The 23,070-nt window shown below is 34.8% G+C and overlaps 6 non-coding genes across 6 annotated transcripts; all 6 read left to right on the top strand.

Annotated features, from left to right (window-relative positions):
* The first annotated feature begins 6,070 nt into the window (after positions 1 to 6,070).
* On the top strand, positions 6,071 to 6,144 carry TRNAS-ACU (transfer RNA serine (anticodon ACU)). The gene has a single exon. It is a non-coding gene; the product is annotated as a tRNA-Ser (tRNA).
* A 1,096-nt stretch (positions 6,145 to 7,240) lies between these two features.
* On the top strand, positions 7,241 to 7,314 carry TRNAS-ACU (transfer RNA serine (anticodon ACU)). Its single transcript has one exon. It is a non-coding gene; the product is annotated as a tRNA-Ser (tRNA).
* A 9,280-nt stretch (positions 7,315 to 16,594) lies between these two features.
* Positions 16,595 to 16,668, top strand: TRNAS-ACU (transfer RNA serine (anticodon ACU)). Its single transcript has one exon. It is a non-coding gene; the product is annotated as a tRNA-Ser (tRNA).
* A 1,099-nt stretch (positions 16,669 to 17,767) lies between these two features.
* TRNAS-ACU (transfer RNA serine (anticodon ACU)) lies at positions 17,768 to 17,841 on the top strand. The gene has a single exon. It is a non-coding gene; the product is annotated as a tRNA-Ser (tRNA).
* Positions 17,842 to 20,104: 2,263 nt separating this feature from the next.
* On the top strand, positions 20,105 to 20,178 carry TRNAS-ACU (transfer RNA serine (anticodon ACU)). The gene has a single exon. It is a non-coding gene; the product is annotated as a tRNA-Ser (tRNA).
* Positions 20,179 to 22,428: 2,250 nt separating this feature from the next.
* On the top strand, positions 22,429 to 22,502 carry TRNAS-ACU (transfer RNA serine (anticodon ACU)). Its single transcript has one exon. It is a non-coding gene; the product is annotated as a tRNA-Ser (tRNA).
* The last annotated feature ends 568 nt before the right edge of the window (positions 22,503 to 23,070 follow it).

Raw genomic sequence — 23,070 nt, 5'->3', positions numbered from 1 at the left:
GGCCCAGCATGCTTCCATTGCAGTACTCTGCTGCACATGTAAGTGCAAGAGATCCTGAAGCACTCAGTCATCATGGGAAAGTACCAATGTGTTTCTTCATTTGTTGATGGAAGAAACATCTTACAAAAACTCTCCAGATTATTGACTTTTTAAAGTTTTTCTAGGAAACGTTCTAGATGTATGCTTATTAGCCTTTGTCAGTATGTACTTTTTGTGAAGTATCTCTGTGGCGCAATCGGTTAGTGTATCCGGCTACTAGCTAAAAGGTTGGTGGTTCAATCCCACCCAGGGACGTAATTGACCTTGTTATCAGATTTTGGTGATCTTTAAGTAGACAAGTCAAAATTTCAAACCCCTTGTTATGGTGTAGGGTACCTGGCCTTTTCTGATGTAATCAGAGTTAGATTTGATTCAGTGATTTAATAAAAACAGCTAGGAAGCACAATTTAGCAGTGGGTTGCAGAGAAAAAGAAATATGCTGGCAAAAAAAATCCAATTGAGTGATTAAACAGCTCTTCATTTTCTGGCTTTATTTTTATGCTAACAAATTTGTTCTCTGAAAAGTGTCCACAAAGCCAAGTCTCTGATTAACACCTTTGTAGGGATGGTTTTTCACCTATTACTAAATTAAACTTGCTCCATTGGAAAGGCAGCAAGATGCATCCTCATTTCAATGTCTACTGAAATAATACAGGTTGACACCAGGAAACATTAATGCCACTGTATCCTTGCTGCTTTCTCATGTGGAAGTCTGTTTAATGTGAAAACAAGGTGATATCTAATTAGCACACAGGTAAGGAATTAAGAAAATCTTTATTTAAGGGTGAAGATGTTTCTCACAAAATTGTTGCCCCAATGCATCATTGAAATTCAAGCTGGAAAGATGATTTTAATATATCACTTGTATATTTTGTATTGCTCTTCTGGTGACAATGTAGTTTGTTTTTGTCAATTACCATTTTAATAATAGGGTAAAGAAAATTAAGTGGATTTTTAAAAGAAAACAATACTGTCAATATACTATTAAAACAAATTAAAATGGTAAAAGTTATTGTACTTTAAGTAAAAATAAAAGAGCCAAAATATCAATCCCAGTTTTGGATTACTTTAATTAACAAAAAAAAATGCATATAGCAGAGGATAGTTTCAATCTGCCTACCGCTGGGTTATGGGCCCAGCATGCTTCCATTGCTGTACTCTGCTGCACATGTAAGTGCAAGAGATCCTGAAGCACTCACTCATCATGGGAAAGTACCAATGTGTTTCTTCGTTGGTTGATGGAAGAAACATCTTACAAAAACTCTCCAGATTATTGACTTTTTAAAGTTTTTCTAGGAAACGTTTTAGATGAATGCTTATTAGCCTTTGTCAGTATGGACTTTTGCAAAGTGTCTCTGTGGCGCCATCAGTTAGTGTGCATGGCTATTAACCAAAAGGTTGGTGGTTCAATCCCACCCAGGGACGTAATTGACCTTGTTATCAGATTTTGGTGATCTTTAAGTAGACAAGTCAAAATTTCAAATCCCCCTGTTCTGGTGTAGGGTACCTGGCCTTCTCTGATGTAATCAGAGTTAGATTTGATTCAGTGATTTTATAAAATCAGTTAGGAAGCACAATTTAGCAGTGGGTTGCAGAGAAAAAGAAATATGCTGGCAAAAAAAATCCAATTGAGTGATTAAACAGCTCTTAATTTTCTGGCTTTATTTTTATGCTAACAAATTTGTTCTCTGAAAAGTGTCCACAAAGCCAAGTCTCTGATTAACACCTTTGTAAGGATGGTTTTTAACCTATTACTAAATTAAACTTGCTTCATTGGAAAGGCAGCAAGATGCATCCTCATTTCAATGTCTACTGAAATAATACAGGTTGACACCAGGAAACATTAACGCCACTGCATCCTTGCTGCTTTCTCATGTGGAAGTCTGTTTAATGTGAAAACAAGGTGATATCTAATTAGCACACAGGTAAGGAATTAAGAAAATCTTTATTTAAGGGTGAAAATGTTTCTCACAAAATCGTTGCCCCAATGCATCATTGAAATTCAAGCTGGAAATATGATTTTAATATATCACTTGTACATTTTGTATTGCTCTTCTGGTGACAATGTAGTTTGTTTTTGTCAATTACCATTTTAATAATAGGGTAAAGAAAATTAAGTGGATTTTTGAAAGAAAACAATACTGTCAATATACTATTAAAACAAATTAAAATGGTAAAAGTTATTGTACTGTAAGTAAAAATAAAAGAGCCAACATATCAATCCCAGTTTTGGAATACTTTAATTAACAAAAACAAATGCATATAGCAGAGGATAGTTTCAATCTGCCTACCTCTGGGTTATGTGCTCAGCATGCTTCCATTGCTGTACTCTGCTGCACATGTAAGTGCAATAGATCCTGAAGCACTCACTCATCATGGGAAAGTACCAATGTGTTTCTTCGTTGGTTGATGGAAGAAACATCTTACAAAAACTCTCCAGATTATTGACTTTTTAAAGTTTTTCTAGGAAACGTTTTAGATGAATGCTTATTAGCCTTTGTCAGTATGTACTTTTGCAAAGTGTCTCTGTGGCGCAATCAGTTAGTGTGTATGGCTATTAACCAAAAGGTTGGTGGTTCAATCCCACCCAGGGACGTAATTGACCTTGTTATCAGATTTTGGTGATCTTTAAGTAGACAAGTCAAAATTTCAAACCCCCTCTTATGGTGTAGGGTACCTGGCCTTCTCTGATGTAATCAGAGTTAGATTTGATTCAGTGATTTTATAAAAACAGCTAGGAAGCACAATTTAGCAGTGGGTTGCAGAGAAAAAGAAATATGCTGGCAAAAAAATCCAATTGAGCGATTAAACAGCTCTTCATTTTCTGGCTTTATTTTTATGCTAACAAATTTGTTCTCTGAAAAGTGTCCACAAAGCCAAGTCTCTGATTAACACCTTTGTAAGGATGGTTTTTCACCTATTACTAAATTAAACTTGCTTCATTGGAAAGGCAGCAAGATGCATCCTCATTTCAATGTCTACTGAAATAATACAGGTTGACACCAGGAAACATTAACGCCACTGCATCCTTGCTGCTTTCTCATGTAAAAGTCTGTTTAATGTGAAAACAAGGTGATATCTAATTAGCACACAGGTAAGGAATTAAGAAAATCTTTATTTAAGGGTGAAGATGTTTCTCACAAAATCGTTGCCCCAATGCATCATTGAAATTCAAGCTGGAAAGATGATTTTAATATATCACTTGTACATTTTGTATTGCTCTTCTGGTGACAATGTAGTTTGTTTTTGTCAATTACCATTTTAATAATAGGGTAAAGAAAATTAAGTGGATTTTTAAAAGAAAACAATACTGTCAATATACTATTAAAACAAATTAAAATGGTAAAAGTTATTGTACTTTAAGTAAAAATAAAAGAGCCAAAATATCAATCCCAGTTTTGGATTACTTTAATTAACAAAAAAAAATGCATATAGCAGAGGATAGTTTCAATCTGCCTACCGCTGGGTTATGGGCCCAGCATGCTTCCATTGCTGTACTCTGCTGCACATGTAAGTGCAAGAGATCCTGAAGCACTCACTCATCATGGGAAAGTACCAATGTGTTTCTTCGTTGGTTGATGGAAGAAACATCTTACAAAAACTCTCCAGATTATTGACTTTTTAAAGATTTTCTAGGAAACGTTTTAGATGAATGCTTATTAGCCTTTGTCAGTATGGACTTTTGCAAAGTGTCTCTGTGGCGCAATCAGTTAGTGTGCACGGCTATTAACCAAAAGGTTGGTGGTTCAATCCCACCCAGGGACGTAATTGACCTTGTTGTCAGATTTTGGTGATCTTTAAGTAGACAAGTCAAAATTTCAAATCCCCCTGTTCTGGTGTAGGGTACCTGGCCTTCTCTGATGTAATTAGAGTTAGATTTGATTCAGTGATTTTATAAAAACAGCTAGGAAGCACAATTTAGCAGTGGGTTGCAGAGAAAAAGAAATATGCTGGCAAAAAAAATCCAATTGAGTGATTAAACAGCTCTTAATTTTCTGGCTTTATTTTTATGCTAACAAATTTGTTCTCTGAAAAGTGTCCACAAAGCCAAGTATCTGATTAACACCTTTGTAAGGATGGTTTTTAACCTATTACTAAATTAAACTTGCTTCATTGGAAAGGCAGCAAGATGCATCCTCATTTCAATGTCTACTGAAATAATACAGGTTGACACCAGGAAACATTAACGCCACTGCATCCTTGCTGCTTTCTCATGTGGAAGTCTGTTTAATGTGAAAACAAGGTGATATCTAATTAGCACACAGGTAAGGAATTAAGAAAATCTTTATTTAAGGGTGAAAATGTTTCTCACAAAATCGTTGCCCCAATGCATCATTGAAATTCAAGCTGGAAATATGATTTTAATATATCACTTGTACATTTTGTATTGCTCTTCTGGTGACAATGTAGTTTGTTTTTGTCAATTACCATTTTAATAATAGGGTAAAGAAAATTAAGTGGATTTTTGAAAGAAAACAATACTGTCAATATACTATTAAAACAAATTAAAATGGTAAAAGTTATTGTACTGTAAGTAAAAATAAAAGAGCCAACATATCAATCCCAGTTTTGGAATACTTTAATTAACAAAAACAAATGCATATAGCAGAGGATAGTTTCAATCTGCCTACCTCTGGGTTATGTGCTCAGCATGCTTCCATTGCTGTACTCTGCTGCACATGTAAGTGCAAGAGATCCTGAAGCACTCACTCATCATGGGAAAGTACCAATGTGTTTCTTCGTTGGTTGATGGAAGAAACATCTTACAAAAACTCTCCAGATTATTGACTTTTTAAAGTTTTTCTAGGAAACGTTTTGGATGAATGCTTATTAGCCTTTGTCAGTATGCACTTTTGCAAAGTGTCTCTGTGGCGCAATCGGTTAGTGTGTATGGCTATTAACCAAAAGGTTGGTGGTTCAATCCCACCCAAGGACGTAATTGACCTTGTTATCAGATTTTGGTGATCTTTAAGTAGACAAGTCAAAATTTCAAACCCCCTCTTATGGTGTAGGGTACCTGGCCTTCTCTGATGTAATCAGAGTTAGATTTGATTCAGTGATTTTATAACAACAGCTAGGAAGCACAATTTAGCAGTGGGTTGCAGAGAAAAAGAAATATGCTGGCAAAAAAATCCAATTGAGTGATTAAACAGCTCTTCATTTTCTGGCTTTATTTTTATGCTAACAAATTTGTTCTCTGAAAAGTGTCCACAAAGCCAAGTCTCTGATTAACACCTTTGTAAGGATGGTTTTTCACCTATTACTAAATTAAACTTGCTTCATTGGAAAGGCAGCAAGATGCATCCTCATTTCAATGTCTACTGAAATAATACAGGTTGACACCAGGAAACATTAACGCCACTGCATCCTTGCTGCTTTCTCATGTAAAAGTCTATTTAATGTGAAAACAAGGTGATATCTAATTAGCACACAGGTAAGGAATTAAGAAAATCTTTATTTAAGGGTGAAAATGTTTCTCACAAAATCGTTGCCCCAATGCATCATTGAAATTCAAGCTGGAAAGATGATTTTAATATATCACTTGTACATTTTGTATTGCTCTTCTGCTGACAATGTAGTTTGTTTTTGTCAATTACCATTTTAATAATAGGGTAAAGAAAATTAAGTGGATTTTTAAAAGAAAACAATACTTTCAATATACTATTAAAACAAATTAAAATGGTAAAAGTTATTGTACTTTAATGAAAAATAAAAGAGCAAAAATATCAATCCCAGTTTTGGATTACTTTAATTAACAAAAAAAATGCATATAGCAGAGGATAGTTTTAATCTGCCTACCTCTGGGTTATGGGCCCAGCATGCTTCCATTGCAGTACTCTGCTGCACAAGTAAGTGCAAGAGATCCTGAAGCACTCACTCATCATGGGAAAGTACCAATGTGTTTCTTCGTTGGTGGATGGAAGAAACATCTTACAAAAACTCTCCAGATTATTGACTTTTTAAAGTTTTTCTAGGAAACATTTTAGATGAATGCTTATTAGTCTTTGTCAGTATGTACTTTTTGCAAAGTGTCTCTGTGGCACAATCGGTTAGTGTGTCCGGCTACTAACCAAAAGGTTGGTGGTTCAATCCCACCCAGGGACGTAATTGACCTTGTTATCAGATTTTGGTGATCTTTAAGTAGACAAGTCAAAATTTAAAATCCCCTCTTATGGTGTAGGGTACCTGGCCTTCTCTGATGTAATCAGAGTTAGATTTGATAAAGTGATTTTATAAAAACAGCTAGGAAGCACAATTTAGCAGTGGGTTGCAGAGAAAAAGAAATATGCTGGCAAAAAAATCCAATTGAGTGATTAAACAGCTCTTCATTTTCTGGCTTTATTTTTATGCTAACAAATTTGTTCTCTGAAAAGTGTCCACAAAGCCAAGTCTCTGATGAACACCTTTGTAAGGATGGTTTTTCACCTATTACTAAATTAAACTTGCTTCATTGGAAAGGCAGCAAGATGCATCCTCATTTCAATGTCTACTGAAATAATACAGGTTGACACCAGGAAACATTAACGCCAATGCATCCTTGCTGCTTTCTCATGTGGAAGTCTGTTTAATGTGAAAACAAGGTGATATCTAATTAGCACACAGGTAAGGAATTAAGAAAATCTTTATTTAAGGGTGAAGATGTTTCTCACAAAATCGTTGCCCCAATGCATCATTGAAATTCAAGCTGGAAAGATGATTTTAATATATCACTTGTACATTTTGTATTGCTCTTCTGGTGACAATGTAGTTTGTTTTTGTCAATTACCATTTTAATAATAGGGTAAAGAAAATTAAGTGGATTTTTGAAAGAAAACAATACTGTCAATATACTATTAAAAAAAATTAAAATGGTAAAAGTTATTGTACTTTAAGTAAAACATAAAATAGCTAACATATCAATCCCAGTTTTGGATTACTTTAATTAACAAAAAAAATGCATATAGCAGAGGATAGTTTCAATCTGCCTACCTCTGGGTAATGGGCCCAGCATGCTTCCATTGCAGTACTCTGCTGCACATGTAAGTGCAAGAGATCCTGAAGCACTCACTCATCATGGGAAAGTACCAATGTGTTTCTTCGTTGGTTGATTTAAGAAAATTCTTACAAAAACTCTCCAGATTATTGACTTTTTAAAGTTTTTCTATGAAACGTTCTAGATGAATGCTTATTAGCCTTTGTCAGTATGTACTTTTTGCAAATTGTCTCTGTGGCGCAATCGGTTAGTGTGTCTGGCTACTAACCAAAAGGTTGGTGGTTCAATCCCACCCAGGGACGTAATTGACCTTGTGATCAGATTTTGGTGATCTTTAAGTAGACAAGTCAAAATTTCAAAGCCCCTCTTATGGTGTAGGGTACCTGGCCTTCTCTGATGTAATCAGAGTTAGATTTGATTCATTGATTTTATAAAAACAGCTAGGAAGCACAATTTAGCAGTGGGTTGCAGAGAAAAAGAAATATGCTGGCAAAAAAAATCCAATTGAGTGATTAAACAGCTCTTCATTTTCTGGCTTTATTTTTATGCTAACAAATTTGTTCTCTGAAAAGTGTCCACAAAGCCAAGTCTCTGATTAACACCTTTGTAGGGATGGTTTTTCACCTATTACTAAATTAAACTTGCTTCATTGGAAAGGCAGCAAGATGCATCCTCATTTCAATGTCTTCTGAAATAATACAGGTTGACACCAGGAAACATTAACGCCACTGCATCCTTGCTGCTTTCTCATGTAGAAGTCTGTTTAATGTGAAAACAAGGTGATATCTAATTAGCACACAGGTAAGGAATTAAGAAAATCTTTATTTAAGGGTGAAAATGTTTCTCACAAAATCGTTGCCCCCAATGCATCATTGAAATTCAAGCTGGAAAGATGATTTTAATATATCACTTGTACATTTTGTATTGCTCTTCTGGTGACAATGTAGTTTGTTTTTGTCAATTACCATTTTAATGATAGGGTAAAGAAAATTAAGTGGATTTTTAAAAGAAAACAATACTTTCAATATACTATTAAAACAAATTAAAATGGTAAAAGTTATTGTACTTTAATGAAAAATAAAGAGCAAATATATCAATCCCAGTTTTGGATTACTTTAATTAACAAAAAAAATGCATATAGCAGAGGATAGTTTTAATCTGCCTACCTCTGGGTTATGGGCCCAGCATGCTTCCATTGCAGTACTCTGCTGCACATGTAAGTGCAAGAGATCCTGAAGCACTCACTCATCATGGGAAAGTACCAATGTGTTTCTTCGTTGGTGGATGGAAGAAACATCTTACAAAAACTCTCCAGATTATTGACTTTTTAAAGTTTTTCTAGGAAATGTTTTAGATGAATGCTTATTAGCCTTTGTCAGTATGGACTTTTGCAAAGTGTCTCTGTGGCGCAATCAGTTAGTGTGTACTGCTATAAACCAAAAGGTTGGTGGTTCAATCCCACCCATTGACGTAATTGACCTTGTTATCAGATTTTGGTGATCTTTAAGTAGACAAGTCAAAATTTCAAATCCCCTCTTATGGTGTAGGGTACCTGGCCTTCTCTGATGTAATCAGAGTTAGATTTGATTCAGTGATTTTATAAAAACAGCTAGGAAGCACAATTTAGCAGTGGGTTGCAGAGAAAAAGAAATATGCTGGCAAAAAAATCCAATTGAGTGATTAAACAGCTCTTCATTTTCTGGCTTTATTTTTATGCTAACAAATTTGTTCTCTGAAAAGTGTCCACAAAGCCAAGTCTCTGATGAACACCTTTGTAAGGATGGTTTTTCACCTATTACTAAATTAAACTTGCTTCATTGGAAAGGCAGCAAGATGCATCCTCATTTCAATGTCTACTGAAATAAAACAGGTTGACACCAGGAAACATTAACGCCAATGCATCCTTGCTGCTTTCTCATGTGGAAGTCTGTTTAATGTGAAAACATGGTGATATCTAATTAGCACACAGGTAAGGAATTAAGAAAATCTTTATTTAAGGGTGAAGATGTTTCTCACAAAATCGTTGCCCCAATGCATCATTGAAATTCAAGCTGGAAAGATGATTTTAATATATCACTTGTACATTTTGTATTGCTCTTCTGGTGACAATGTAGTTTGTTTTTGTCAATTACCATTTTAATAATAGGGTAAAGAAAATTAAGTGGATTTTTGAAAGAAAACAATACTGTCAATAAACTATTAAAACAAATTAAAATGGTAAAAGTTATTGTACTTTAAGTAAACATAAAATAGCTAACATATCAATCCCAGTTTTGGATTACTTTAATTAACAAAAAAAATGCATATAGCAAAGGATAGTTTCAATCTGCCTACCTCTGGGTTATGGGCCCAGCATGCTTCCATTGCAGTACTCTGCTGCACATGTAAGTGCAAGAGATCCTGAAGCACTCACTCATCATGGGAAAGTACCAATGTGTTTCTTCGTTGGTTGATGGAAGAAACATCTTACAAAAACTCTCCAGATTATTGACTTTTTAAAGTTTTTCTAGGAAACGTTTTAGATGAATGCTTATTAGCCTTTGTCAGTATGGACTTTTGCAAAGTGTCTCTGTGGCGCCATCAGTTAGTGTGCATGGCTATTAACCAAAAGGTTGGTGGTTCAATCCCACCCAGGGACGTAATTGACCTTGTTATCAGATTTTGGTGATCTTTAAGTAGACAAGTCAAAATTTCAAATCCCCCTGTTCTGGTGTAGGGTACCTGGCCTTCTCTGATGTAATCAGAGTTAGATTTGATTCAGTGATTTTATAAAATCAGTTAGGAAGCACAATTTAGCAGTGGGTTGCAGAGAAAAAGAAATATGCTGGCAAAAAAAATCCAATTGAGTGATTAAACAGCTCTTAATTTTCTGGCTTTATTTTTATGCTAACAAATTTGTTCTCTGAAAAGTGTCCACAAAGCCAAGTCTCTGATTAACACCTTTGTAAGGATGGTTTTTAACCTATTACTAAATTAAACTTGCTTCATTGGAAAGGCAGCAAGATGCATCCTCATTTCAATGTCTACTGAAATAATACAGGTTGACACCAGGAAACATTAACGCCACTGCATCCTTGCTGCTTTCTCATGTGGAAGTCTGTTTAATGTGAAAACAAGGTGATATCTAATTAGCACACAGGTAAGGAATTAAGAAAATCTTTATTTAAGGGTGAAAATGTTTCTCACAAAATCGTTGCCCCAATGCATCATTGAAATTCAAGCTGGAAATATGATTTTAATATATCACTTGTACATTTTGTATTGCTCTTCTGGTGACAATGTAGTTTGTTTTTGTCAATTACCATTTTAATAATAGGGTAAAGAAAATTAAGTGGATTTTTGAAAGAAAACAATACTGTCAATATACTATTAAAACAAATTAAAATGGTAAAAGTTATTGTACTGTAAGTAAAAATAAAAGAGCCAACATATCAATCCCAGTTTTGGAATACTTTAATTAACAAAAACAAATGCATATAGCAGAGGATAGTTTCAATCTGCCTACCTCTGGGTTATGTGCTCAGCATGCTTCCATTGCTGTACTCTGCTGCACATGTAAGTGCAATAGATCCTGAAGCACTCACTCATCATGGGAAAGTACCAATGTGTTTCTTCGTTGGTTGATTTAAGAAAATTCTTACAAAAACTCTCCAGATTATTGACTTTTTAAAGTTTTTCTAGGAAACGTTTTAGATGAATGCTTATTAGCCTTTGTCAGTATGGACTTTTGCAAAGTGTCTCTGTGGCGCAATCAGTTAGTGTGTACTGCTATAAACCAAAAGGTTGGTGGTTCAATCCCACCCATTGACGTAATTGACCTTGTTATCAGATTTTGGTGATCTTTAAGTAGACAAGTCAAAATTTCAAATCCCCTCTTATGGTGTAGGGTACCTGGCCTTCTCTGATGTAATCAGAGTTAGATTTGATTCAGTGATTTTATAAAAACAGCTAGGAAGCACAATTTAGCAGTGGGTTGCAGAGAAAAAGAAATATGCTGGCAAAAAAATCCAATTGAGTGATTAAACAGCTCTTCATTTTCTGGCTTTATTTTTATGCTAACAAATTTGTTCTCTGAAAAGTGTCCACAAAGCCAAGTCTCTGATGGACACCTTTGTAAGGATGGTTTTTCACCTATTACTAAATTAAACTTGCTTCATTGGAAAGGCAGCAAGATGCATCCTCATTTCAATGTCTACTGAAATAAAACAGGTTGACACCAGGAAACATTAACGCCAATGCATCCTTGCTGCTTTCTCATGTGGAAGTCTGTTTAATGTGAAAACATGGTGATATCTAATTAGCACACAGGTAAGGAATTAAGAAAATCTTTATTTAAGGGTGAAGATGTTTCTCACAAAATCGTTGCCCCAATGCATCATTGAAATTCAAGCTGGAAAGATGATTTTAATATATCACTTGTACATTTTGTATTGCTCTTCTGGTGACAATGTAGTTTGTTTTTGTCAATTACCATTTTAATAATAGGGTAAAGAAAATTAAGTGGATTTTTGAAAGAAAACAATACTGTCAATAAACTATTAAAACAAATTAAAATGGTAAAAGTTATTGTACTTTAAGTAAACATAAAATAGCTAACATATCAATCCCAGTTTTGGATTACTTTAATTAACAAAAAAAAATGCATATAGCAAAGGATAGTTTCAATCTGCCTACCTCTGGGTTATGGGCCCAGCATGCTTCCATTGCAGTACTCTGCTGCACATGTAAGTGCAAGAGATCCTGAAGCACTCACTCATCATGGGAAAGTACCAATGTGTTTCTTCGTTGGTTGATGGAAGAAACATCTTACAAAAACTCTCCAGATTATTGACTTTTTAAAGTTTTTCTAGGAAACGTTTTAGATGAATGCTTATTAGCCTTTGTCAGTATGGACTTTTGCAAAGTGTCTCTGTGGCGCCATCAGTTAGTGTGCATGGCTATTAACCAAAAGGTTGGTGGTTCAATCCCACCCAGGGACGTAATTGACCTTGTTATCAGATTTTGGTGATCTTTAAGTAGACAAGTCAAAATTTCAAATCCCCCTGTTCTGGTGTAGGGTACCTGGCCTTCTCTGATGTAATCAGAGTTAGATTTGATTCAGTGATTTTATAAAATCAGTTAGGAAGCACAATTTAGCAGTGGGTTGCAGAGAAAAAGAAATATGCTGGCAAAAAAAATCCAATTGAGTGATTAAACAGCTCTTAATTTTCTGGCTTTATTTTTATGCTAACAAATTTGTTCTCTGAAAAGTGTCCACAAAGCCAAGTCTCTGATTAACACCTTTGTAAGGATGGTTTTTAACCTATTACTAAATTAAACTTGCTTCATTGGAAAGGCAGCAAGATGCATCCTCATTTCAATGTCTACTGAAATAATACAGGTTGACACCAGGAAACATTAACGCCACTGCATCCTTGCTGCTTTCTCATGTGGAAGTCTGTTTAATGTGAAAACAAGGTGATATCTAATTAGCACACAGGTAAGGAATTAAGAAAATCTTTATTTAAGGGTGAAAATGTTTCTCACAAAATCGTTGCCCCAATGCATCATTGAAATTCAAGCTGGAAATATGATTTTAATATATCACTTGTACATTTTGTATTGCTCTTCTGGTGACAATGTAGTTTGTTTTTGTCAATTACCATTTTAATAATAGGGTAAAGAAAATTAAGTGGATTTTTGAAAGAAAACAATACTGTCAATATACTATTAAAACAAATTAAAATGGTAAAAGTTATTGTACTGTAAGTAAAAATAAAAGAGCCAACATATCAATCCCAGTTTTGGAATACTTTAATTAACAAAAACAAATGCATATAGCAGAGGATAGTTTCAATCTGCCTACCTCTGGGTTATGTGCTCAGCATGCTTCCATTGCTGTACTCTGCTGCACATGTAAGTGCAATAGATCCTGAAGCACTCACTCATCATGGGAAAGTACCAATGTGTTTCTTCGTTGGTTGATGGAAGAAACATCTTACAAAAACTCTCCAGATTATTGACTTTTTAAAGTTTTTCTAGGAAACATTTTAGATGAATGCTTATTAGCCTTTGTCAGTATGTACTTTTGCAAAGTGTCTCTGTGGCGCAATCAGTTAGTGTGTATGGCTATTAACCAAAAGGTTGGTGGTTCAATCCCACCCAGGGACATAATTGACCTTATCAGATTTTGGTGATCTTTAAGTAGACAAGTCAAAATTTCAAACCCCCTCTTATGGTGTAGGGTACCTGGCCTTCTCTGATGTAATCAGAGTTAGATTTGATTCAGTGATTTTATAAAAACAGCTAGGAAGCACAATTTAGCAGTGGGTTGCAGAGAAAAAGAAATATGCTGGCAAAAAAATCCAATTGAGCGATTAAACAGCTCTTCATTTTCTGGCTTTATTTTTATGCTAACAAATTTGTTCTCTGAAAAGTGTCCACAAAGCCAAGTCTCTGATTAACACCTTTGTAAGGATGGTTTTTCACCTATTACTAAATTAAACTTGCTTCATTGGAAAGGCAGCAAGATGCATCCTCATTTCAATGTCTACTGAAATAATACAGGTTGACACCAGGAAACATTAACGCCACTGCATCCTTGCTGCTTTCTCATGTAAAAGTCTGTTTAATGTGAAAACAAGGTGATATCTAATTAGCACACAGGTAAGGAATTAAGAAAATCTTTATTTAAGGGTGAAGATGTTTCTCACAAAATCGTTGCCCCAATGCATCATTGAAATTCAAGCTGGAAAGATGATTTTAATATATCACTTGTACATTTTGTATTGCTCTTCTGGTGACAATGTAGTTTGTTTTTGTCAATTACCATTTTAATAATAGGGTAAAGAAAATTAAGTGGATTTTTAAAAGAAAACAATACTGTCAATATACTATTAAAACAAATTAAAATGGTAAAAGTTATTGTACTTTAAGTAAAAATAAAAGAGCCAAAATATCAATCCCAGTTTTGGATTACTTTAATTAACAAAAAAAAATGCATATAGCAGAGGATAGTTTCAATCTGCCTACCGCTGGGTTAAGGGCCCAGCATGCTTCCATTGCTGTACTCTGCTGCACATGTAAGTGCAAGAGATCCTGAAGCACTCACTCATCATGGGAAAGTACCAATGTGTTTCTTCGTTGGTTGATGGAAGAAACATCTTACAAAAACTCTCCAGATTATTGACTTTTTAAAGTTTTTCTAGGAAACGTTTTAGATGAATGCTTATTAGCCTTTGTCAGTATGGACTTTTGCAAAGTGTCTCTGTGGCGCAATCAGTTAGTGTGCACGGCTATTAACCAAAAGGTTGGTGGTTCAATCCCACCGAGGGACGTAATTGACCTTGTTATCAGATTTTGGTGATCTTTAAGTAGACAAGTCAAAATTTCAAATCCCCCTGTTCTGGTGTAGGGTACCTGGCCTTCTCTGATGTAATCAGAGTTAGATTTGATTCAGTGATTTTATAAAAACAGCTAGGAAGCACAATTTAGCAGTGGGTTGCAGAGAAAAAGAAATATGCTGGCAAAAAAAATCCAATTGAGTGATTAAACAGCTCTTAATTTTCTGGCTTTATTTTTATGCTAACAAATTTGTTCTCTGAAAAGTGTCCACAAAGCCAAGTATCTGATTAACACCTTTGTAAGGATGGTTTTTAACCTATTACTTAATTAAACTTGCTTCATTGGAAAGGCAGCAAGATGCATCCTCATTTCAATGTCTACTGAAATAATACAGGTTGACACCAGGAAACATTAACGCCACTGCATCCTTGCTGCTTTCTCATGTGGAAGTCTGTTTAATGTGAAAACAAGGTGATATCTAATTAGCACACAGGTAAGGAATTAAGAAAATCTTTATTTAAGGGTGAAAATGTTTCTCACAAAATCGTTGCCCCAATGCATCATTGAAATTCAAGCTGGAAATATGATTTTAATATATCACTTGTACATTTTGTATTGCTCTTCTGGTGACAATGTAGTTTGTTTTTGTCAATTACCATTTTAATAATAGGGTAAAGAAAATTAAGTGGATTTTTGAAAGAAAACAATACTGTCAATATACTATTAAAACAAATTAAAATGGTAAAAGTTATTGTACTGTAAGTAAAAATAAAAGAGCCAACATATCAATCCCAGTTTTGGAATACTTTAATTAACAAAAACAAATGCATATAGCAGAGGATAGTTTCAATCTGCCTACCTCTGGGTTATGTGCTCAGCATGCTTCCATTGCTGTACTCTGCTGCACATGTAAGTGCAATAGATCCTGAAGCACTCACTCATCATGGGAAAGTACCAATGTGTTTCTTCGTTGGTTGATGGAAGAAACATCTTACAAAAACTCTCCAGATTATTGACTTTTTAAAGTTTTTCTAGGAAACGTTTTAGATGAATGCTTATTAGCCTTTGTCAGTATGCACTTTTGCAAAGTGTCTCTGTGGCGCAATCAGTTAGTGTGTATGGCTATTAACCAAAAGGTTGGTGGTTCAATCCCACCCAGGGACGTAATTGACCTTGTTATCAGATTTTGGTGATCTTTAAGTAGACAAGTCAAAATTTCAAACCCCCTCTTATGGTGTAGGGTACCTGGCCTTCTCTGATGTAATCAGAGTTAGATTTGATTCAGTGATTTTATAAAAACAGCTAGGAAGCACAATTTAGCAGTGGGTTGCAGAGAAAAAGAAATATGCTGGCAAAAAAATCCAATTGAGTGATTAAACAGCTCTTCATTTTCTGGCTTTATTTTTATGCTAACAAATTTGTTCTCTGAAAAGTGTCCACAAAGCCAAGTCTCTGATTAACACCTTTGTAAGGATGGTTTTTCACCTATTACTAAATTAAACTTGCTTCATTGGAAAGGCAGCAAGATGCATCCTCATTTCAATGTCTACTGAAATAATACAGGTTGACACCAGGAAACATTAACGCCACTGCATCCTTGCTGCTTTCTCATGTAAAAGTCTGTTTAATGTGAAAACAAGGTGATATCTAATTAGCACACAGGTAAGGAATTAAGAAAATCTTTATTTAAGGGTGAAAATGTTTCTCACAAAATCGTTGCCCCAATGCATCATTGAAATTCAAGCTGGAAAGATGATTTTAATATATCACTTGTACATTTTGTATTGCTCTTCTGCTGACAATGTAGTTTGTTTTTGTCAATTACCATTTTAATAATAGGGTAAAGAAAATTAAGTGGATTTTTAAAAGAAAACAATACTTTCAATATACTATTAAAACAAATTAAAATGGTAAAAGTTATTGTACTTTAATGAAAAATAAAAGAGCAAAAATATCAATCCCAGTTTTGGATTACTTTAATTAACAAAAAAAATGCATATAGCAGAGGATAGTTTTAATCTGCCTACCTCTGGGTTATGGGCCCAGCATGCTTCCATTGCAGTACTCTGCTGCACAAGTAAGTGCAAGAGATCCTGAAGCACTCACTCATCATGGGAAAGTACCAATGTGTTTCTTCGTTGGTGGATGGAAGAAACATCTTACAAAAACTCTCCAGATTATTGACTTTTTAAAGTTTTTCTAGGAAACATTTTAGATGAATGCTTATTAGTCTTTGTCAGTATGTACTTTTTGCAAAGTGTCTCTGTGGCACAATCGGTTAGTGTGTCCGGCTACTAACCAAAAGGTTGGTGGTTCAATCCCACCCAGGGACGTAATTGACCTTGTTATCAGATTTTGGTGATCTTTAAGTAGACAAGTCAAAATTTCAAATCCCCTCTTATGGTGTAGGGTACCTGGCCTTCTCTGATGTAATCAGAGTTAGATTTGATAAAGTGATTTTATAAAAACAGCTAGGAAGCACAATTTAGCAGTGGGTTGCAGAGAAAAAGAAATATGCTGGCAAAAAAATCCAATTGAGTGATTAAACAGCTCTTCATTTTCTGGCTTTATTTTTATGCTAACAAATTTGTTCTCTGAAAAGTGTCCACAAAGCCAAGTCTCTGATGAACACCTTTGTAAGGATGGTTTTTCACCTATTACTAAATTAAACTTGCTTCATTGGAAAGGCAGCAAGATGCATCCTCATTTCAATGTCTACTGAAATAATACAGGTTGACACCAGGAAACATTAACGCCAATGCATCCTTGCTGCTTTCTCATGTGGAAGTCTGTTTAATGTGAAAACAAGGTGATATCTAATTAGCACACAGGTAAGGAATTAAGAAAATCTTTATTTAAGGGTGAAGATGTTTCTCACAAAATCGTTGCCCCAATGCATCATTGAAATTCAAGCTGGAAAGATGATTTTAATATATCACTTGTACATTTTGTATTGCTCTTCTGGTGACAATGTAGTTTGCTTTTTTTGTCAATTACCATTTTAATAATAGGGTAAAGAAAATTAAGTGGATTTTTGAAAGAAAACAATACTGTCAATATACTATTAAAAAAAATTAAAATGGTAAAAGTTATTGTACTTTAAGTAAAACATAAAATAGCTAACATATCAATCCCAGTTTTGGATTACTTTAATTAACAAAAAAAATGCATATAGCAGAGGATAGTTTCAATCTGCCTACCTCTGGGTAATGGGCCCAGCATGCTTCCATTGCAGTACTCTGCTGCACATGTAAGTGCAAGAGATCCTGAAGCACTCACTCATCATGGGAAAGTACCAATGTGTTTCTTCGTTGGTTGATTTAAGAAAATTCTTACAAAAACTCTCCAGATTATTGACTTTTTAAAGTTTTTCTATGAAACGTTCTAGATGAATGCTTATTAGCCTTTGTCAGTATGTACTTTTTGCAAATTGTCTCTGTGGCGCAATCGGTTAGTGTGTCTGGCTACTAACCAAAAGGTTGGTGGTTCAATCCCACCCAGGGACGTAATTGACCTTGTGATCAGATTTTGGTGATCTTTAAGTAGACAAGTCAAAATTTCAAAGCCCCTCTTATGGTGTAGGGTACCTGGCCTTCTCTGATGTAATCAGAGTTAGATTTGATTCATTGATTTTATAAAAACAGCTAGGAAGCACAATTTAGCAGTGGGTTGCAGAGAAAAAGAAATATGCTGGCAAAAAAATCCAATTGAGTGATTAAACAGCTCTTCATTTTCTGGCTTTATTTTTATGCTAACAAATTTGTTCTCTGAAAAGTGTCCACAAAGCCAAGTCTCTGATTAACACCTTTGTAGGGATGGTTTTTCACCTATTACTAAATTAAACTTGCTTCATTGGAAAGGCAGCAAGATGCATCCTCATTTCAATGTCTTCTGAAATAATACAGGTTGACACCAGGAAACATTAACGCCACTGCATCCTTGCTGCTTTCTCATGTAGAAGTCTGTTTAATGTGAAAACAAGGTGATATCTAATTAGCACACAGGTAAGGAATTAAGAAAATCTTTATTTAAGGGTGAAAATGTTTCTCACAAAATCGTTGCCCCCAATGCATCATTGAAATTCAAGCTGGAAAGATGATTTTAATATATCACTTGTACATTTTGTATTGCTCTTCTGGTGACAATGTAGTTTGTTTTTGTCAATTACCATTTTAATGATAGGGTAAAGAAAATTAAGTGGATTTTTAAAAGAAAACAATACTTTCAATATACTATTAAAACAAATTAAAATGGTAAAAGTTATTGTACTTTAATGAAAAATAAAGAGCAAAAATATCAATCCCAGTTTTGGATTACTTTAATTAACAAAAAAAATGCATATAGCAGAGGATAGTTTTAATCTGCCTACCTCTGGGTTATGGGCCCAGCATGCTTCCATTGCAGTACTCTGCTGCACATGTAAGTGCAAGAGATCCTGAAGCACTCACTCATCATGGGAAAGTACCAATGTGTTTCTTCGTTGGTGGATGGAAGAAACATCTTACAAAAACTCTCCAGATTATTGACTTTTTAAAGTTTTTCTAGGAAACGTTTTAGATGAATGCTTATTAGCCTTTGTCAGTATGGACTTTCGCAAAGTGTCTCTGTGGCGCAATCAGTTAGTGTGTACTGCTATAAACCAAAAGGTTGGTGGTTCAATCCCACCCATTGACGTAATTGACCTTGTTATCAGATTTTGGTGATCTTTAAGTAGACAAGTCAAAATTTCAAATCCCCTCTTATGGTGTAGGGTACCTGGCCTTCTCTGATGTAATCAGAGTTAGATTTGATTCAGTGATTTTATAAAAACAGCTAGGAAGCACAATTTAGCAGTGGGTTGCAGAGAAAAAGAAATATGCTGGCAAAAAAATCCAATTGAGTGATTAAACAGCTCTTCATTTTCTGGCTTTATTTTTATGCTAACAAATTTGTTCTCTGAAAAGTGTCCACAAAGCCAAGTCTCTGATGAACACCTTTGTAAGGATGGTTTTTCACCTATTACTAAATTAAACTTGCTTCATTGGAAAGGCAGCAAGATGCATCCTCATTTCAATGTCTACTGAAATAAAACAGGTTGACACCAGGAAACATTAACGCCAATGCATCCTTGCTGCTTTCTCATGTGGAAGTCTGTTTAATGTGAAAACATGGTGATATCTAATTAGCACACAGGTAAGGAATTAAGAAAATCTTTATTTAAGGGTGAAGATGTTTCTCACAAAATCGTTGCCCCAATGCATCATTGAAATTCAAGCTGGAAAGATGATTTTAATATATCACTTGTACATTTTGTATTGCTCTTCTGGTGACAATGTAGTTTGTTTTTGTCAATTACCATTTTAATAATAGGGTAAAGAAAATTAAGTGGATTTTTGAAAGAAAACAATACTGTCAATAAACTATTAAAACAAATTAAAATGGTAAAAGTTATTGTACTTTAAGTAAACATAAAATAGCTAACATATCAATCCCAGTTTTGGATTACTTTAATTAACAAAAAAAATGCATATAGCAAAGGATAGTTTCAATCTGCCTACCTCTGGGTTATGGGCCCAGCATGCTTCAATTGCAGTACTCTGCTGCACATGTAAGTGCAAGAGATCCTGAAGCACTCACTCATCATGGGAAAGTACCAATGTGTTTCTTCGTTGGTTGATTTAAGAAAATTCTTACAAAAACTCTCCAGATTATTGACTTTTTAAAGTTTTTCTAGGAAACGTTCTAGATGAATGCTTATTAGCCTTTGTCAGTATGTACTTTTTGCAAATTGTCTCTGTGGCGCAATCGGTTAGTGTGTCTGGCTACTAACCAAAATGTTGGTGGTTCAATCCCACCCAGGGACATAATTGACCTTGTGATCAGGTTTTGGTGATATTTAAGTAGACAAGTCAAAATTTCAAACCCCCTCTTATGGTGTAGGGTACCTGGCCTTCTCTGATGTAATCAGAGTTAGATTTGATTCAGTGATTTTATAAAAAACAGCTAGGAAGCACAATTTAGCAATGGGTTGCAGAAAAAAAAAATATGCTGGCAGAAAAATCCAATTGAGTGATTAAACAGCTCTTCATTTTCTGCCTTTATTTTTATGCTAACAAATTTGTTCTCTAAAAAGTGTCCACAAAGCCAAGTCTCTGATTAACACCTTTGTAGGGATGGTTTTTCACCTATAACTAAATTAAACTTGCTTCATTGGAAAGGCAGCAAGATGCATCCTCATTTCAATGTCTACTGAAATAATACAGGTTGACACCAGGAAACATTAACGCCACTGCATCCTTGCTGCTTTCTCATGTAGAAGTCTGTTTAATGTGAAAACAAGGTGATATCTAATTAGCACACAGGTAAGGAATTAAGAAAATCTTTATTTAAGGGTGAAGATGTTTCTCACAAAATCGTTGCCCCAATGCCTCATTGAAATTCAAGCTGGAAAGATCACTTGTACATTTTGTATTGCTCTTCTGGTGACAATGTAGTTTGTTTTTGTCAATTACCCTTTTAATAATAGGGTAAAGAAAATTAAGTGGATTTTTTAAAGAAAACTATATTGTCAATATACTATTAAAACAAATTAAAATGGTAAAAGTTATTGTACTTTAAGTAAAAATAAAAGAGCAAAAATATCAATCCCAGTTTTGATTACTTAAATTAACAAAAAAAAATGCATATAGCAAAGGATAGTTTCAATCTGCCTACCTCTGGGTTAGGGGCCCAGCATGCTTCCATTGCAGTACTCTGCTGCACATGTAAGTGCAAGAGATCCTGAAGCACTCACTCATCATGGGAAAGTACCAATGTGTTTCTTCGTTGGTGGATGGAAGAAACATCTTACAAAAACTCTCCAGATTATTGACTTTTTAAAGTTTTTCTAGGAAACGTTTTAGATGAATGCTTATTAGCCTTTGTCAGTATGGACTTTTGCAAAGTGTCTCTGTGGCGCAATCAGTTAGTGTGTACGGCTATAAACCAAAAGGTTGGTGGTTCAATCCCACCCATTGACGTAATTGACCTTGTTATCAGATTTTGGTGATCTTTAAGAAGACAAGTCAAAATTTCAAATCCCCTCTTATGGTGTAGGGTACCTTGCCTTCTCTGATGTAATCAGAGTTAGATTTGATTCAGTGATTTTATAAAAACAGCTAGGAAGCACAATTTAGCAGTGGGTTGCAGAGAAAAAGAAATATGCTGGCAAAAAAATCCAATTGAGTGATTAAACAGCTCTTCATTTTCTGGCTTTATTTTTATGCTAACAAATTTGTTCTCTGAAAAGTGTCCACAAAGCCAAGTCTCTGATGAACACCTTTGTAAGGATGGTTTTTCACCTATTACTAAATTAAACTTGCTTCATTGGAAAGGCAGCAAGATGCATCCTCATTTCAATGTCTACTGAAATAATACAGGTTGACACCAGGAAACATTAACGCCAATGCATCCTTGCTGCTTTCTCATGTGGAAGTCTGTTTAATGTGAAAACAAGGTGATATCTAATTAGCACACAGGTAAGGAATTAAGAAAATCTTTATTTAAGGGTGAAGATGTTTCTCACAAAATCGTTGCCCCAATGCATCATTGAAATTCAAGCTGGAAAGATGATTTTAATATATCACTTGTACATTTTGTATTGCTCTTCTGCTGACAATGTAGTTTGTTTTTGTCAATTACCATTTTAATAATAGGGTAAAGAAAATTAAGTGGTTTTTTGAAAGAAAACAATACTGTCAATATACTATTAAAACAAATTAAAATGGTAAAAGTTATTGTACTTTAAGTAAACATAAAATAGCTAACATATCAATCCCAGTTTTGGATTACTTTAATTAACAAAAAAAATGCATATAGCAGAGGATAGTTTCAATCTGCCTACCTCTGGTTAATGGGCCCAGCATGCTTCCATTGCAGTACTCTGCTGCACATGTAAGGGCAAGAGATCCTGAAGCACTCACTCATCATGGGAAAGTACCAATGTGTTTCTTCGTTGGTTGATTTAAGAAAATTCTTACAAAAACTCTCCAGATTATTGACTTTTTAAAGTTTTTCTAGGAAACGTTCTAGATGAATGCTTATTAGCCTTTGTCAGTATGTACTTTTTGCAAATTGTCTCTGTGGCGCAATCGGTTAGTGTGTCTGGCTACTAACCAAAAGGTTGGTGGTTCAATCCCACCCAGGGACATAATTGACCTTGTGATCAGGTTTTGGTGATATTTAAGTAGACAAGTCAAAATTTCAAACCCCCTCTTATGGTGTAGGGTACCTGGCCTTCTCTGATGTAATCAGAGTTAGATTTGATTCAGTGATTTTATAAAAAAACAGCTAGGAAGCACAATTTAGCAATGGGTTGCAGAGAAAAAAAATATGCTGGCAGAAAAATCCAATTGAGTGATTAAACAGCTCTTCATTTTCTGCCTTTATTTTTATGCTAACAAATTTGTTCTCTAAAAAGTGTCCACAAAGCCAAGTCTCTGATTAACACCTTTGTAGGGATGGTTTTTCACCTATAACTAAATTAAACTTGCTTCATTGGAAAGGCAGCAAGATGCATCCTCATTTCAATGTCTACTGAAATAATACAGGTTGACACCAGGAAACATTAACGCCACTGCATCCTTGCTGCTTTCTCATGTAGAAGTCTGTTTAATGTGAAAACAAGGTGATATCTAATTAGCACACAGGTAAGGAATTAAGAAAATCTTTATTTAAGGGTGAAGATGTTTCTCACAAAATCGTTGCCCCAATGCATC

The sequence above is a fragment of the Pseudophryne corroboree genome, unplaced genomic scaffold (assembly GCF_028390025.1).
Source record: "Pseudophryne corroboree isolate aPseCor3 unplaced genomic scaffold, aPseCor3.hap2 scaffold_1174, whole genome shotgun sequence".
Lineage (NCBI taxonomy): Eukaryota > Metazoa > Chordata > Amphibia > Anura > Myobatrachidae > Pseudophryne > Pseudophryne corroboree.
The sequence above is the reverse complement of the archived record's forward strand: the minus strand, read 5'-3'. Positions and strand labels throughout refer to the sequence as shown.